The 14,481-nt window shown below is 49.0% G+C and overlaps 1 long non-coding RNA gene across 1 annotated transcript; it reads right to left on the minus strand.

Annotated features, from left to right (window-relative positions):
- Nucleotides 1–4,711: 4,711 nt before the first annotated feature.
- On the minus strand, nt 4,712–6,367 carry LOC149361044 (uncharacterized). The gene is made up of 2 exons (XR_016288898.1): nt 6,071–6,367; nt 4,712–4,852 (listed from the first exon to the last, which is right to left on the minus strand). It is a non-coding gene; the product is annotated as an uncharacterized LOC149361044 (long non-coding RNA).
- Nucleotides 6,368–14,481: the final 8,114 nt, after the last annotated feature.

The following is a 14,481-nucleotide window of genomic DNA, read 5'->3' on the forward strand; positions in this document are numbered from 1 at the left end:
TAGTGGCCACCAGAGCAGACAAAATCGCTGTCTAAGCAATTATGAGGGCATGCGTGTTTTATTGTTTGAGAAAAATTAAATTCCTCAAATAATATGCTTAGATAATGCCACTTTGGGAAGAACAATGAAGGATTAATAGCATTGCAGTTGTTTTTAACGTTATTCTTTTATGTGTTTGCACTAAATAAACAGCGCCTAATGTGCCCCTGGCGGATCGTCTGAGAAGCTCCTTACAGGCCGTGTGACACGGAGACAACTCCTTCGAAGGGAAACTCCTACGCACTCCTTTAGGGCAAGGAAGTTCAAGGGAGCTCCGAGTCGGCCGTGTGACAGGGGTACAACCCCACTGTAAGAATCCCTGGGAGATTTACGAGTGCTGCACATTGCTGGAGCATTGCAGGACTTGTTTCCCGTTCGTACAGTAAAAGTCGTGGCTCCTCTTTTAGACGAACTAGGGTTAAGGAGCCTTGAGTGGTGTGCGGAGGGACATGAATATCAGAACATATTTGGGATCGCATGATGGCTAACCTGTCAAGGCTCTTCATGGACTAGGCGACTACTGATGAACTGTGGGAAGGTTTACAGCGCGAGTGGGAACATCTTCAAGACGACACAGCCTTCATCGAGGCTCTCCGTATCTCTGAGAGAAAGAGTTGAGGCCGTCATTCAAGCCGGCGGAACCATGACCCCCTTTAATACGCATCAGACGCGCATGGAAAGGTCAAGCTATACTGCTTACATACTGAGGTACTTTGTGTGTATGCAAAATTTGTTGCCATTAGGCGAATGTCTAATAAAACCTTTCAAACCACTGCTGCGTGCAACTTTTCTCTGTTCACTATAACCAATATAGAGCAAAACACCCATATGAAAACAATGCTGCTCTTTTGCTGGGTTTAAACACAACTAAAGGTGCTACAGTATCAAGCCGGTATCACTGCCATAAGTTCCGCGCGTGTCATTGAAAGAGAGAGCGAGGGATATTTCGCGCAGAACTACAGGCGACACATTGCTACGCTCTGCGTGCCATAACCGCCTTATCGTTGCCAGCGGCCGGTGACACGCAATCAGCGGCCGTTTCGCAGCTAGCGAGGCGGGAGTGCCAACAGTTAGCGGAACCGCGGCGCCCTTTCCGCTCTGCTTCCTACAGCAGGAGCAGCAGATCGCCCCACCTCAATATCATATTGCTCACCATAGTACAAACTCACATAACAAGGGCTCTAATCACGTCAGTGTTGAACAGCGCGTGATACACAACTCTTTAAAGGCAGATTAAACGGCATTTTGCTACGAAGTGTGCTAAAGCAAAATCCTATTTTCACGCGGAATGTTTTGTGATTATTGCATAAGGCGATGTCGTTAGGCAGTGAATTCCAGAGTGCTATTGTGCTGGGAAAGAATGAGTTGTTGTAAGCAGACGTGTGGCCACTGATGCATGTTATCGGGTTTAGGTTACTGAGCCGGAAGGACTTTCGTAGTGGGGCGGTTAATAGAGAGGGTAGTAGTCTTTTGTTATCATAAAATGTATGATGTAAGCATAGGCGGGAGACGACAAGGCGTGAAACGTAGTTCTCATAGGAGGAGGATTTCAGTGTATTTCACGCCTGCGTGCAGCCACGTTTCTGTTAGGAGAACAATGTAAGCATCAGTGTCGTCGGTAAGGCTGTGGAGATGATATCGTTCTGGTAAAAATATTAGCAGCAAAGCCAGCTTTCTTCTGTGGCCTGAAGTCGTGTGTGTGAAGTGAGAGGGCTACATATTTCATATGCTGTCTCTTGATTAAACAGTTTGAGTAAGTGCCCGTGTTGTCTTCCCTGTGTTGTGTCCCCGTTGCGCTAAAAATCATTTATTATGTCTGAAAACTAACTAGCTCAGCAGTTAACCCTCTTGAAGTCGTGTTTATTTTAATGAGAAGCTATGGGCACATGTGACAGCGTCGCGTAGCCGTTTGGCCAGGTGTGATAGAATGCAATAAAATGTGCATATTTTGCCGTAATTCAGGGCAGATACCAGCAGCAGAAAGGTATTGCGGTGGCCCTTCACCCCGCCTATCCCTGTGGAATATATGGGGAAATAGCAACAGGTCTCCTCGGTTTGGATGCACAAGGTCATAAAAGTTCCAGTTCTTGCGGCTCGAGTGGAGCCTGACACTAGTGGATTCAGTGTAGCGGCCAAATCGAGTGCAAATGTTCAGAAACGTTCTGCTGCCGCCGTCTGTTGGTCGAGTGGTTTGACATATGTGCACGACTGTGCTAGCTGTATTGAACACTGCGCATTTGTTCGAAGTGGCGCCTCTCGTGGAGTGGCTCTAAAAAATTTGTTAATTCCAAAAGTGGTCAATTTTCACGCCGTCCTTCCCGTTGATTTGTGCAAAGTGACGCAGGCCGGTCAAGTTCGCAGATTCAACAGGTACTTCGAAATAGAGAGGTTACTTAAACTAACGCTCAAGGTGACCTTTGAAATTTCATACACGTGATTCAGGCTGTTACCGTGGTATCGAAAAGTGACTGCGGTTATCCGCCAGTTGCAGAAGGAAAGAGTTGCCTGATAACTGAGACTATATGTGAACTCAGCAACTAGCGTTCACTGTCGGCGGACGGTGACTATAAGAGACTAACTGGCAGGCGAAGGTGTGGTCTGACGGCAATCTCAAGGCCAGTCGCTGCTGTATGCTAAGGCACTCATGTCGCAGCGAGTCATCACAAACATTGCGATCACCTACGTATTAAAAAACATATCACCATCTGCCTCTTATCGAAACGCTCCACCGCGCTGCGTGTAATAACAATATTTGCACACTGAAGAGAAATGCTGTAAAGCAACGTGCAAGGCCGGACAGAAAGATGAGAACCCGTACACAGTGTAGATGACCACCCGTATGGCAGCCAGTCGCTTACGCGCGTACACAGCCGCACACACGCACGCGCATACAACCATCTCCGCGCACTGTCATCTTCAGCTGTTTAGCGAGGGCACGACGAAGATGCCGCGTCTAGCACGGGTACGCAGCAGTCTCAACGCCGCTCACTAAAACAAGCATGGCCGCGGAGCACGCCCAGCACCTTGCACGAGAATTAATCAGGGAACACATGTGCGACAACTTCGCCGACGCGCCGCACCGATCGTCGCGTGCGAACTGCCATCCCACTGCAAGGAGGGACACACGGAGCGGTGAGCATCGCTGCGCCGCTCTACCCAAGCTCCGCCCATAACCGCTGTCACACTTCGCCGCCGTGCAGCGGTGCCTCAGCGCTGCTTGTGATCGTGTACAAATATCCCAAGAAAATACAAGATTGCCTTGTTATCAGAAAGTCTGCTCGAGCAGCGACAAAGCATGCCTGCTTATGTTGCGAGCTTTCGGCAACGGCACCGCTCGCGGACGCTCCGGGCGACGAGCTCTGCTACTGCTTGGCTGCCGTGGTCGTCGCTAGGCCTATAGCCTCTTTCGTATCGAAGCCGCAGCAGCCGGCGCTTCGGAAGTCGCCTGAGCTATAATAAAAGGCCTACTCCGCACATCGCTCTACGGTCAACAGCATGATCTTACAATAAAGTAATAATATGGTCAATTTCCGCGACGCCTTCGGCAGCGGAGCGAGCGGGCGCCAGGCAAGCCGGCCAGCGGCAGCTGTGCAGCGTTTGTGGAAAGAAGTTTGCTTGTGTCGCAGTCGTTACCTTTAGCAGCAGCTCAGTATTGGTCAGCGATCCTCAAAAATTACATTTTTTCACATTTCTCATCCCAGGGTTTATTATTTAAATCAAGAACACACTTTAGCTCGTTTTTATGACACCGGCAGACGGGATCCAGGGTGGCCGGCCGGCCGGCCGGCATGCTCGGCGTACTTCACGTTCGCACAAGAAAGTACAAAACAGCCATGTACCAGAGAGGACGCTTCCTAGATTCGAGCAACGGCAATATACCTGTGCAAAAGAGGATCTTTCGGCAACGACACCGCCTGCGGCAACGCCGGGCGACGAACTGCGCGCTGGTCCCGGCTGCCCTAGTCGTCGCTAGGCCCACTTGATTTCGCGTCGAAGCCGCAGCTGACAGCGCTTCGGAAGTCGCCTGTGCTATAATAAACGGCCTACTATTCGCATCGCTTCAATGCGAACTCGTCCCATAATAAAAGTTATGTTCGATTTCCACGACGCCTTCAGAAACGGATTAGCAGACGGCCGGCGAACCACACCAAGTAGCAGCAGCACCGAAGCGGCTGTGGGATGAAATTTGCTTGTTACGTGCAACTCGGTATTAGCGAACGATCGTCAGAAATGATGCAATTTTTACATGCATCTATACCTGGGCTTGCTAGAAGCGCGTTTTTCAGTCGCCGGCGGCCGGCATCAGAGCTGGCAGACCAGCCCGGCATGGCTCGGCCCCGAGCCATAGAGAAAGATATTGGTAAAGAGCGGACACTCCCATAGGGCCCAGCGGCCCATTTGACTGCAGCGCACCAAGCGGGCGGAGTCTCATAACATCCGGTTTCGGTTTCAACGCGCGCAGTTTGAATGGCTGCATGCGCTGCGCCTCGCTGCCTGGGACGACTTCCGGTTCCGGTTTCAGGGGCGCGCGGTTTGAATGTTAGCATACGCCGCGCCCCGCTGCGCCGTTGGCAGCGTATAATTAAATAGATTTCGAGTGCTTTTGACCAGCCATGAACGCAGCTGCATCACAGCCTTTGCCAAATATTAGCACTCCACAAAAGACACCAGGTTTTGAGTGAAATGAGAACATTTATTTTGTGCAACATAAACAAAGCCGTGGGATGCGGAAGATGGTTCCTGGCCTCCTGCTCAAGGTGATCCTGTTGCGGCACCACGGCACACAGCAGGTGTTGCCGACGGGTGGCATCACCTGAAAAATTCGCAAGTATGGTCATTCTCAGTCACCTTATATTGTAACTCTGTAAACAGTGAAAAGGTGCGAAAGCGGCGAGGGAACGAAATTACGAGCGGAGTAAACATGTTTTTGCGAAACTCGCGTGCTGAACGTCGTTGCGCAAAGTACAATACACATACCGTACTACACGGCAGATACCAATCAGCTTTTTGCAAGCATTTCTACATTCCCCGACGTTATTGTCTACTTTCTAAAACCTAGGTGGACAGCAGAGTACGCGGTTTGTTCGAGAATATTTCGTACAAAGACGGCCACAACACGGACTACGAACCACAAGTACACAATGTGTTAGGAGCACTGAGAAATACACGGGTGCAACGTATGTTTTAAGAAGCATAGAAAAATTAAACTATCGGCGCAACAGTTCTTGGTTTTCAAGCTCTTAAGAGTTTAGAAAGCCCGACGCGTTGCCTTTTTTTGCCGGTTTTCAAAAGCGCATCCCTGTGTTGTCAATGCACGGGCGAAATGTGCGTTTCCACGAGCGAAGATAACGGACTCTTCCACACGTACTACATACATAAATACGTACTACAAGAGTAAGGTTTTTGAGCTTGCTTTTCGTGCATCATCTTTTTTTTCCACCAGTCTAGAAAACTACGGTCTCGTACTTGCTGCGCGGGAACGGTCGTCTTCGCCATTCGCCCACTTTCAAAAAAGTACATTTTAACCCTACACCGACAAATGTCACCCATAAGAAGTTACATATTGTCGGGGGCCATACAAAAACGTGACGTCCCGAGAAAGCGCGAAACCAAGCAAAACTAACCGCTAGGCACAGCGCGTCGGGCCACAGGCCGTGGGCAGGTTTTATTTTTGTTTCTACGCACCGACCGGCGAGGCTGCATCATGCAGCATCATTCCTCCCGCCGCTCCCGCCACGGCGTAGCATGACACAGCGTGCGCGCGCCCTTCACAACTGCGCCGGCGTACTAAGCTAGAGTGCTCGAAATGCAGCGTAATTTTGCATAAAGTGCTTGAAATGTACCGTACTTTTGCAAAAACAAAACATTCCTTCCTTGACGTTGTCACAAACTGCAAGAATGCCGTGAACAACAGCCGGCTGGCCACAGAGCGAGCGCGCCGCTTCACGAACTGCAGACAGGCAACGGCGGCCGGCGCGGCCGCCTAAATTGCATGCAATACAGCGTACTTCCACAAATAAACATTTCTCACCTTGCCGCCGTCATAAACAGGAGGAGTTCTGCGTCGAAGGGCAAGGGAGACGAAAAAAATTGCGGTCTGCCCGCACGAGCAAATACGCCGCACGCTTTCACGCGCACAAAACAGCCCCCACGATGCTCCGTTGCCTGCCACTCGCATGGGTCTGAGCCGCCGCGCCGGCTACCCGCCCGCGCGCGCGCGCGCGTTTAGAGACTGGTGGCGCCATCCTGGAGTTGGAAGATTATCTAGTGGAGGAGGAGGATTGCGCGTCATTTCCTGGGGCCAGATTTCGCCGAGTGTCCGCTCTTTACCAATATCTTTCTTTATGCCCGAGCGCCCTGAGCATCGCGCTCTACGTCATGGTGACGCTGCCGCTCTCCGCGCTCGCATTGGCTCCTGCTTCCCGTCGTTGCGTTCGTCGCATGCGGCTCGTCTTTGGCATCCAGCAGGTTGGACGCATGCGACGAGCTGCGTTCCGTCGTTGCGACGACGGTCGCAACGACGCGCCGGAGCGAATCGCACGCACTTTTCGCACATGTGTCCGTTCTCGTCAGAAGGAATGCCGAAGTGCAGGGGTGCTAATTGCAGAGTCAAATAGATTTTGAGAATGTGGCACTTCCTGAACAGAAGCAGAAAGTGCAGCCAAATCGAGATGGCTTAACTTGAGTTGGTCGCGGTCGTGCTTACATTCGGGTACGCGAAATCTGTTTAATGGGAACAATAGCAAGCTCTGCGCATGGATGCCAAAGACGAACTGGTGACCGAAAACACGTGCTTGGCCTGGACTACCTTCAGTCGGCAGCTGGCCGATCCGGTTACAGCTTGCACATCACTACACCATCGAGTGAAAACTATCAGATAGTAGCGCATCGAAAAGACGGTAAGAAACGACACGCCAGCGCAGAAATTTGCTTATATGTACCGGCTTCCAGTCCGCACCCTACCTCGTGGACTACCCTCGGACTCCGCCTTAATGAGTAATGCGGGTCAGATAACCGCAGTACGATCTGGTAGAGGGAAGATTTGAGTAGTGATGTACAGTACCACGGCCACTCAATGGAGGCGCACTTGACAGCACACACCCATATACCTTAGGCTTTGGAGCGCATCATCGACGGAAGCGAAGAACCTCTACACACGCGTCCTGCACGCGGGGCGGCCGCGCCGACTGATAGCGACTGATTTCGACGGTAGGAGCGCGCCCACAGCCTGCGATAAGAGAAATCACATGTCGTTGCCCTGCAACTACACCGCGTGGTTGAGGTAGCTCGGGAAAGGCAGCGGACAGTTTGAATCTCTGCTTCAAATGTATATGCAAACACCACACGGGACGAAAGACTGCATCGTTTGAAAGTCGTTCATAGATGACTACCGCCAAAATTGCGGGTAAATTTTTGTTCAAATACTTCAGTGCGGTACCGGGGGCACGAAACGCATGGAATACCAACAATCACTGATTACAGTTTCCGCGACACAATATCAAGTTGCTTTTTATGGCCAAGCGCCGCCAAGTTCCGGTAGAACTTCCAGCCGCTTACCACCGAGTTCACAAAACCCTGATTTTTTTTTTGCTGAGCTGGCAAAGACATGTGCCCTATCTCTTGGTTTTGCATTTTTACTGATTATAAAAAAAAATTGGCTGCGGTGTAGCTCTAGTTAAACCTGGAGTGACGCGATAGCTGCAACTGGCCGCTCAGTCGAATTGTAAAGTCAGTCTTTCGGCGCTCCGTTTATCTCTCCCCCTCTCCCCCTCTTCACGCTCGCGTGTCGAGACGGGCCGTGCGCCGCCGGCATCTGCTCCGCACCACGTGCCCAGCCACGGCGCCAACACGCTGATGGTTCGAAATGCCAGCGCAATGTAGGCGCGCACACCAGCTGCGTGCTCTGACGTCACACCACGCATGCGCACAGCTGGCGAAGCAGTGGTGCCACGGCTCAGCGCGCAGCCACGCTGACCTCGCCAAGCGGCTGGCGTAGTGTAGATATCGCTTCAAAAAGCGAACCCTCCTCAAGCACCGCTCAAAAGCAAAAGACAGAAAGGGTGCACCTGTTAGGCGACAGCGAAACGATTTCCGTGTTGCGGAATGCATCATTAAAAAGATTAATACTGCTGCTTACGGCACAAGCAAATGGCTGTACTACGAAGCGCTGTTTCACTCACGTGAGGAGAGGGGCAGTTCTCTTGAAAAGCGATGCGGCGCAGCCATGGAAGCTGGGTGCATTACCCGTCGTTCGAATGGACACATTGGCGGTAGCGCCTGTACTACATCACTTTCCTGTTCTGGCAGCGAACGCAGAGCACCGGCGGAGTCGGCTGCAAAAGTCGAGCACGAATGCCGGATAGAGCACAGAACGTTTCAGCGGCCGGAGCGTCGTTCGTTGGCGAAGCCTAAATGATTACGTCGGCTCCCGTATCTGATCGCGAACACACCCACGCAGGACTGCTAGCATGCTTCGCTCCTCCCAACGCTTCGCAAGCATCTGCAAGCCGCGTGCCACCACTACACTTCTAACAAGTTGTGGAGAGGGCGACGAAGGGAAAGGAGGAAACGCGCGCGAAAATGATTGTTGGAGAGGGACAACTTGCCGCGCGTGTCCTCCCAATGTCCTCTCTCAAGACCAAATTCCGCCTACGGCAGTCTAGTCAGCACTCCTTTCCATCTGTAGCACCCCTCCACCCTCCCACCTCCTACGCACACAAAAAGCAACCCCCATAGCCGAGGAGGGCGCCTTAACTCGTTGTGTGCACTATAGTACAAAGAACGAGCAGAAGTGCTGGTGCAGCGACGTCCGCGCCAGAGCAGAACCACGCAGACTACGTGGTTCTGGATAGAGGTGCGTTGACAATGCCGAGGCGCCGTGGTCCCGCGACATAATCGAGTCGATTCGTCACAGAGGGGGAGCCCCGGACTAGTCGCCAGCAACCCTTTTGTAGCATTCGCTCGCTGTCTGATTTCTCGCAGTGTGTGACACTGTGTCACGTGACGTTAAAGGAGCACTACATTGGAATCTGAGTCTGAACTCGCCTTTTCCCCGCGGGAACCAGTCCCGTGGCGGCTTGCCGCTCTGCCTTCGGTGGGGAGATACGAAGCGATTGGCGAAAAGAAATAGTCCACGCTTATTTTTATTTAATGGGCCTAATATGCAGCTATGCAGCCACTGGCTGGATGTATTTATTAACGGCAACCTAAAAAAAAGAATACACGAGCGGAACCACCACGCGACTGCCTGACAAGCATTCCACGCGTTAGATGATCCCTTCCTTCAGCGGCGAGTTAAAGAAAAAAACAGCCGGGACTTTTAATCCGATTTCAATTAGGGAAACAGGCCGCACGGGACAATAATACGAATGTTCTAACAATTCTCGGGAACGTGTACTTTCAGTTCCCGCGGTGAAATGACTAGTGAAATTCCCATTTAGTGCACCGTTATTAACGGGCTTAGCTTTTTACAGAGGAAGAGAGAAAACAGTATCACCAACACAAAGCGCGAACTTACAACTGGTTTTAATGATGGAAACAGGTGATCTTTTCTACACCAGACGTGACCGTCATCAAAGCCAAACAAAGAATCGAAATAACATATCGATGTGAGGAATTGCAATTAGATCCGGAATCATCGCGATAGCCTATGCATGCCAACTTCTTTTTCAGGCAACGACAAAGAAACATTCCTGATACACCTTTCGGCCCCGGAAGATTTGATTTAAAAAGCTTCTGCGAACTCTCTCTCTGTTTTGTTAGTGGAATGCGAAATAATCGTGGTGCTTTAGAACAGACGTTTGGATTTTTTTGCGGCGATGACAATGAGTCTCCAACTTTACGCAATGCGCGATGGAATTACAGTTGTTAGCATGCTCGCTTAGGCTTTTGTTTATGAAACGGGCCGTTTTGGCCAACGTACTTCATTCCGCAGGAGAGCGGAATGACAAACAACGCCTCTGTCGCATTCGACGTGTTTTTGCTCATGGTTGATGCAGCAACGTGGTTTGGGGGTCTTACCCTGTTCACTTGCTTTTGGGCCTAAACCAGACATTTTTTTAGATGATGGGGGGGGGGGGGGGGGGGGGGGGGGGGGGGGGGCTTGAAAACCACAGGGACATCGTGCCTGCCCGCCATCTTATTAAAACCGTGAAAACTCTGTGTGCGTAAGGTATAACAACCGTACGTGTGTTTTTCTTGGAACCATCCGTGTTTTTTTTGTTTTTTCCTTTCAATGCTTTTAGAACTTCTTGCAAAATCAATGCCAGGAGGACATCGTGATAGCCGCTATCCTTCAACCTCTTAATCTATTGAAGTCCCTGCTGTACCTTCTGCCCGCATGCCTTCCTGATGCTCTGAATCATACATGCGTGTCCGGTATCTTATCTTAAAATTGCCTTCCCTACTTTAGTCTTGTACAGCCAACACGTGTGATCTGCGCCCTCATGAATTTCCTTCAGCAAAGTTTGAAAGGCCTTGTTATTACTGATCCCTTCCTCACAAAAAGTTCAGGGGATGTAGCCCAGTTTTTTGACCATAGCAATGTCTTAAATTTTGCCTTCTCTGTTGATGCGGAAGACCTGTTTTATTCAGTGCCGCATCCTGAACTCTTTGCTTCTGTTAAAGCATGCATTGATGAAAGCGGCGCTGTCTCTTTCCAAAATGCCGCTGGTATCACGGTAGATAATTTTTTAGCCCTTTTACAATTTTATCTTAGTGGCACTTTTATCTCTTTTGACGAGCAACCTTACTTGCAAAAGAAAGGCATCTGCATTGGCTCTTGCATAGCCCCTATACTTTGCAACATCTTCTTATCATTTATCGATCGCTCTTTACACGATCGTTTTAACCATACTAACAATGACAAGGTCCTTAAAGTTTTCCCTTATGTGGACGACTTTTTAATTGTTTTAAACAAGCAACAGACTCAGTCGACTGAGACAACGGTGAAAAGTATTTTAGATGATTTTAGAAAACTCGGTAAAAGGGCTAACTGTTACTTTTTAACTACCTAATAACAGCATGCTTCAGTTTTTAGATTTACAGCTGAAGTTTTTAGATGGACACGTTTGCTGCGCTTATTCCCCTCGTTCTCAAAAGAGCCTCTTTAGTTATAATTCTGCCAACTCAAAGGTTCTGAAGAGGGGCATCGCAACCCTCTGCTTGGAGTCCTCACTCCGGAAATCGTGCGTGCATGAGATGCAAGCTAGCTTTAATAATCAACTGCACAGGCTTGTTGAAGCCCGCTTCCCTGAGTCGGTCCTGCTCCCTGTGGCGGAAACGCTCCTGAAGAAGATGAAGGCTGGCGCTTGCACAAATGAACCGGCGGGAAATGAGAGGCCTGTTGTGGTACCTTACATCCACAAAGTCACTCACGGACTGAAGAAAGTGGTAAACCGGTTTAAAGTAGCGGTTGCATTCTCTGCCCCCCGCAAGCTTGCGCAGCTCAGCCGTAGCATAACTTGCGAAAGCCAAAAAAATCGGCTACCAGAAGAGGCATGGCCAGCGTTTCGTGAAGTGTGCCACCAACGTTGTGTACGAAATTCCGTTGTCCTGCGGAAAATCCTATATTGGACAGACGGGGCGATGCGTGACTGACCGACTTAGGGAACACGCAAAAGATATTGAAAATAATGAAGGCCAGCGACTTGTTGAGCACTGTACGGCTTACAACAATTGCAAACCACGGTTCTGCGAGGTGAGGATTTTGGGGCAGAGGTAGACATCAGACGGCTCGTGAAATTCTGGAAGCCTTTCATATAAAAAATGCGGGTCTGAGCTGTGTTAGTGACACTTCTGTTTTTCTGTATCTAGCTGTGCAAAAATTTTTTGGCGCGCCTACTGTGATAAGATTGATGCATGGTGTAGCTGGGTGCCTTGTACGCGTGCACATGCGCATGCGCTGGGAGGGCTATATATTTCGTATGCTGACGCCTGATTAAACAGTTGGAGTAAGCGCCCGTGTTGTCGTCTTGTGTTGTGTTTCCTTGTTGCGCTAAAAATCCTTTATTATGTCATGAATTTCAAGGTCTAAAGATCTGATGACAGATTGTTCCCGCTGTTCAAAGGTGAAGTTTAATCCTCTGAACGTAGTTTCAAACAGATTCATAACAAAGCTTGTCCTCACATGACTGCGTGCTTCCTCGGAAACGGTGCGACTCCAGATACGATTTCGATTTCGAAACGAAAAAGACATGGATCATTCCACGAAGAACTCGCGTCCGGTTGTTATCCCTCACGTACACAGGGTTTCCCACGGTCTCAAAAAGATTGCGGTCAGGTACTATGTCCGTGTAGTTTTAACGGCCCCCTAAAATCTATCAGGTTTATGCGCAAAAGTAAATCAAAAGGGGAAGATCACCAAGTCACGCTGCAGCATCAACCATGAGAAAAAACACGTCGAATGCGACACAGGCATTGTTTATGTCATTCCGCTCTCCTGCAGAATGAAGTACGCTTGCGAAACGGGCCGTTCCACGCTCTTAGAAAAAAAAATGATGAAAAGGGGTAGGGAGGTTAGTCCTTTTGGGGAGTAACTGACCTGCCAGTGGCAATTGTCCATTTGGGGACTAACTTCAACGGGATGAATAGTTACTCCCCTCCATAAATGACTAACAGTTTATCTGTGCAGATACTCCCCGGGAGACTAACCATTGTTCTTTACAAATGATCCCTGGAAGAGCAAATACTATTCTGTAGAGTTTCACTCTTAATCTCGGCAGATGCACCCCAGGGAACTAATCGGTGATCCCCAAAAATGATCCCCGGTAGAGCAAATATTACTCTGCAGGGAGTGACTCTTCATCTTAGCAGACACTCCCAGAAGACAAACGGTTGATCCTTACAAATGATCCCTGGAAGAGCAAATATTACTGTATAAAGATTACCCCTTCATCTTAGCAGACACTCCCCAGAAGGCGAACTGGTAATCTTGCCAAATGATCCTTGGTGGAGGTAATTTTACTCTGCAGAGGTTAACTGTTGATCCAATTTTCACCCAACTGGATGAACTGCTGATCTGTACAATATATGCCCACACAAGCCAGTTCAGAGCAGCTGCACTGTGCTTACTACAGCCTGAGCGTGTGTAAGGTTAGAAAAGTGACAAGTAAAGTAATTTAGGTCTGAAAACGTTTATTTTGAAAGAAATGTGTGCGCCGTGAGCACAAGGGGTGTTGGCCGCAAGCCACTGTCTACTTTTATGAGCTGGCATAGCAGGTCAAATGATCGTTGCGCTTTGGCTGCAAAAACGATATTGCACGCCCAATACAGAGATATCTGCGTGGCCAGCGCAGCAAGCAGGCTTGCCTCCTTGAGTACCACAGACTCCAGGCAAGCCGGAAATTCGGTACACCTGAAAATATTCCCCCCAAACAGCACAGTCGGATATAAATGCACAGCTGCAGGGTCCTTAAAAAACATATGCATACACACAAATCAGTTCTACCGGCATCGTTTCGTAAAACATAGAAACCAATGCATGACACCTGCGGCTCGTCAACGTTAAATTCATCTGAATCCTTGTACCTCCTCATGTCACCTCATGACCACTAGTCAGCTGCAACAGCCAACCTATGCAAAATTGTTGCATGGAAAGCAAATCAGCAATCGTGCATAAGGTTTTCCAAAGTATCCTTTTAGAATATAATCTGAAGCCAGTACTGATTATGAAATCTTGGAAACCAAACTGATCGGTTCTGCTCCAATAAATGGCAGGCGAAAGCGAAAATGCATCATTGGCCAGACCATTTCCTTTTATGTATATCAGCGCTGTAGACCTCTGAATGGCTGTAGAAAAAAAACTGCCCTCTTTGACAATACTACAGATCTGTTTTCTTGTCACAATGTTTAACTGTTCAAAAGAATGAAAGTATTATCAACACTATCCACGAGTACCAAAACCTTCATGCTTATAGTATACAGGGTTAGAATATGCATACTTATGGTATGCAGGCATCCTACAGAGTACTGCTCACACAAGAAGCTTAAGAGACTTACAACAAGGCAGATAAAGGCTTCCTTCCTTTCTTTCACAAGACTCGGAAGAAGGCACACTGCTGCCGAAATTCTTGCCTCTGAAAGAGTAACAAACCAATATAAAATGTGATGTCACCAAGAATTTTAAACAGAAGAAATCTAATTCTGCTCTTTACCATGCTATCTTGAATATCTTGAATAAAATGCTTGGGAAAAGGTTCAGGACCAGTGGTTATGGTGCTCGGCTGCTGACCTGAAAGACACGAGTTTGATCCCAGCCGCGGCAGTTGTATTTCGATGGAGACGAAATGCTAGAGGAGTCGCTTTGGGACATTAAGCCCCATAAGGCCTAAATCATTCGTTTGATAACTCAGTATTTCTTCCTGCTTTTAAAGAGCTTACATCCACTTCATTTGGTGAAGGACCAAGAATTTGACTAAGCACTTCTTTATTTTTCAGTCCAAG

This window comes from Amblyomma mixtum, chromosome 2 (genome assembly GCF_055824585.1).
Source record: "Amblyomma mixtum isolate Tamu chromosome 2, ASM5582458v1, whole genome shotgun sequence".
In the NCBI taxonomy this organism is placed as follows: Eukaryota; Metazoa; Arthropoda; class Arachnida; order Ixodida; family Ixodidae; genus Amblyomma; species Amblyomma mixtum.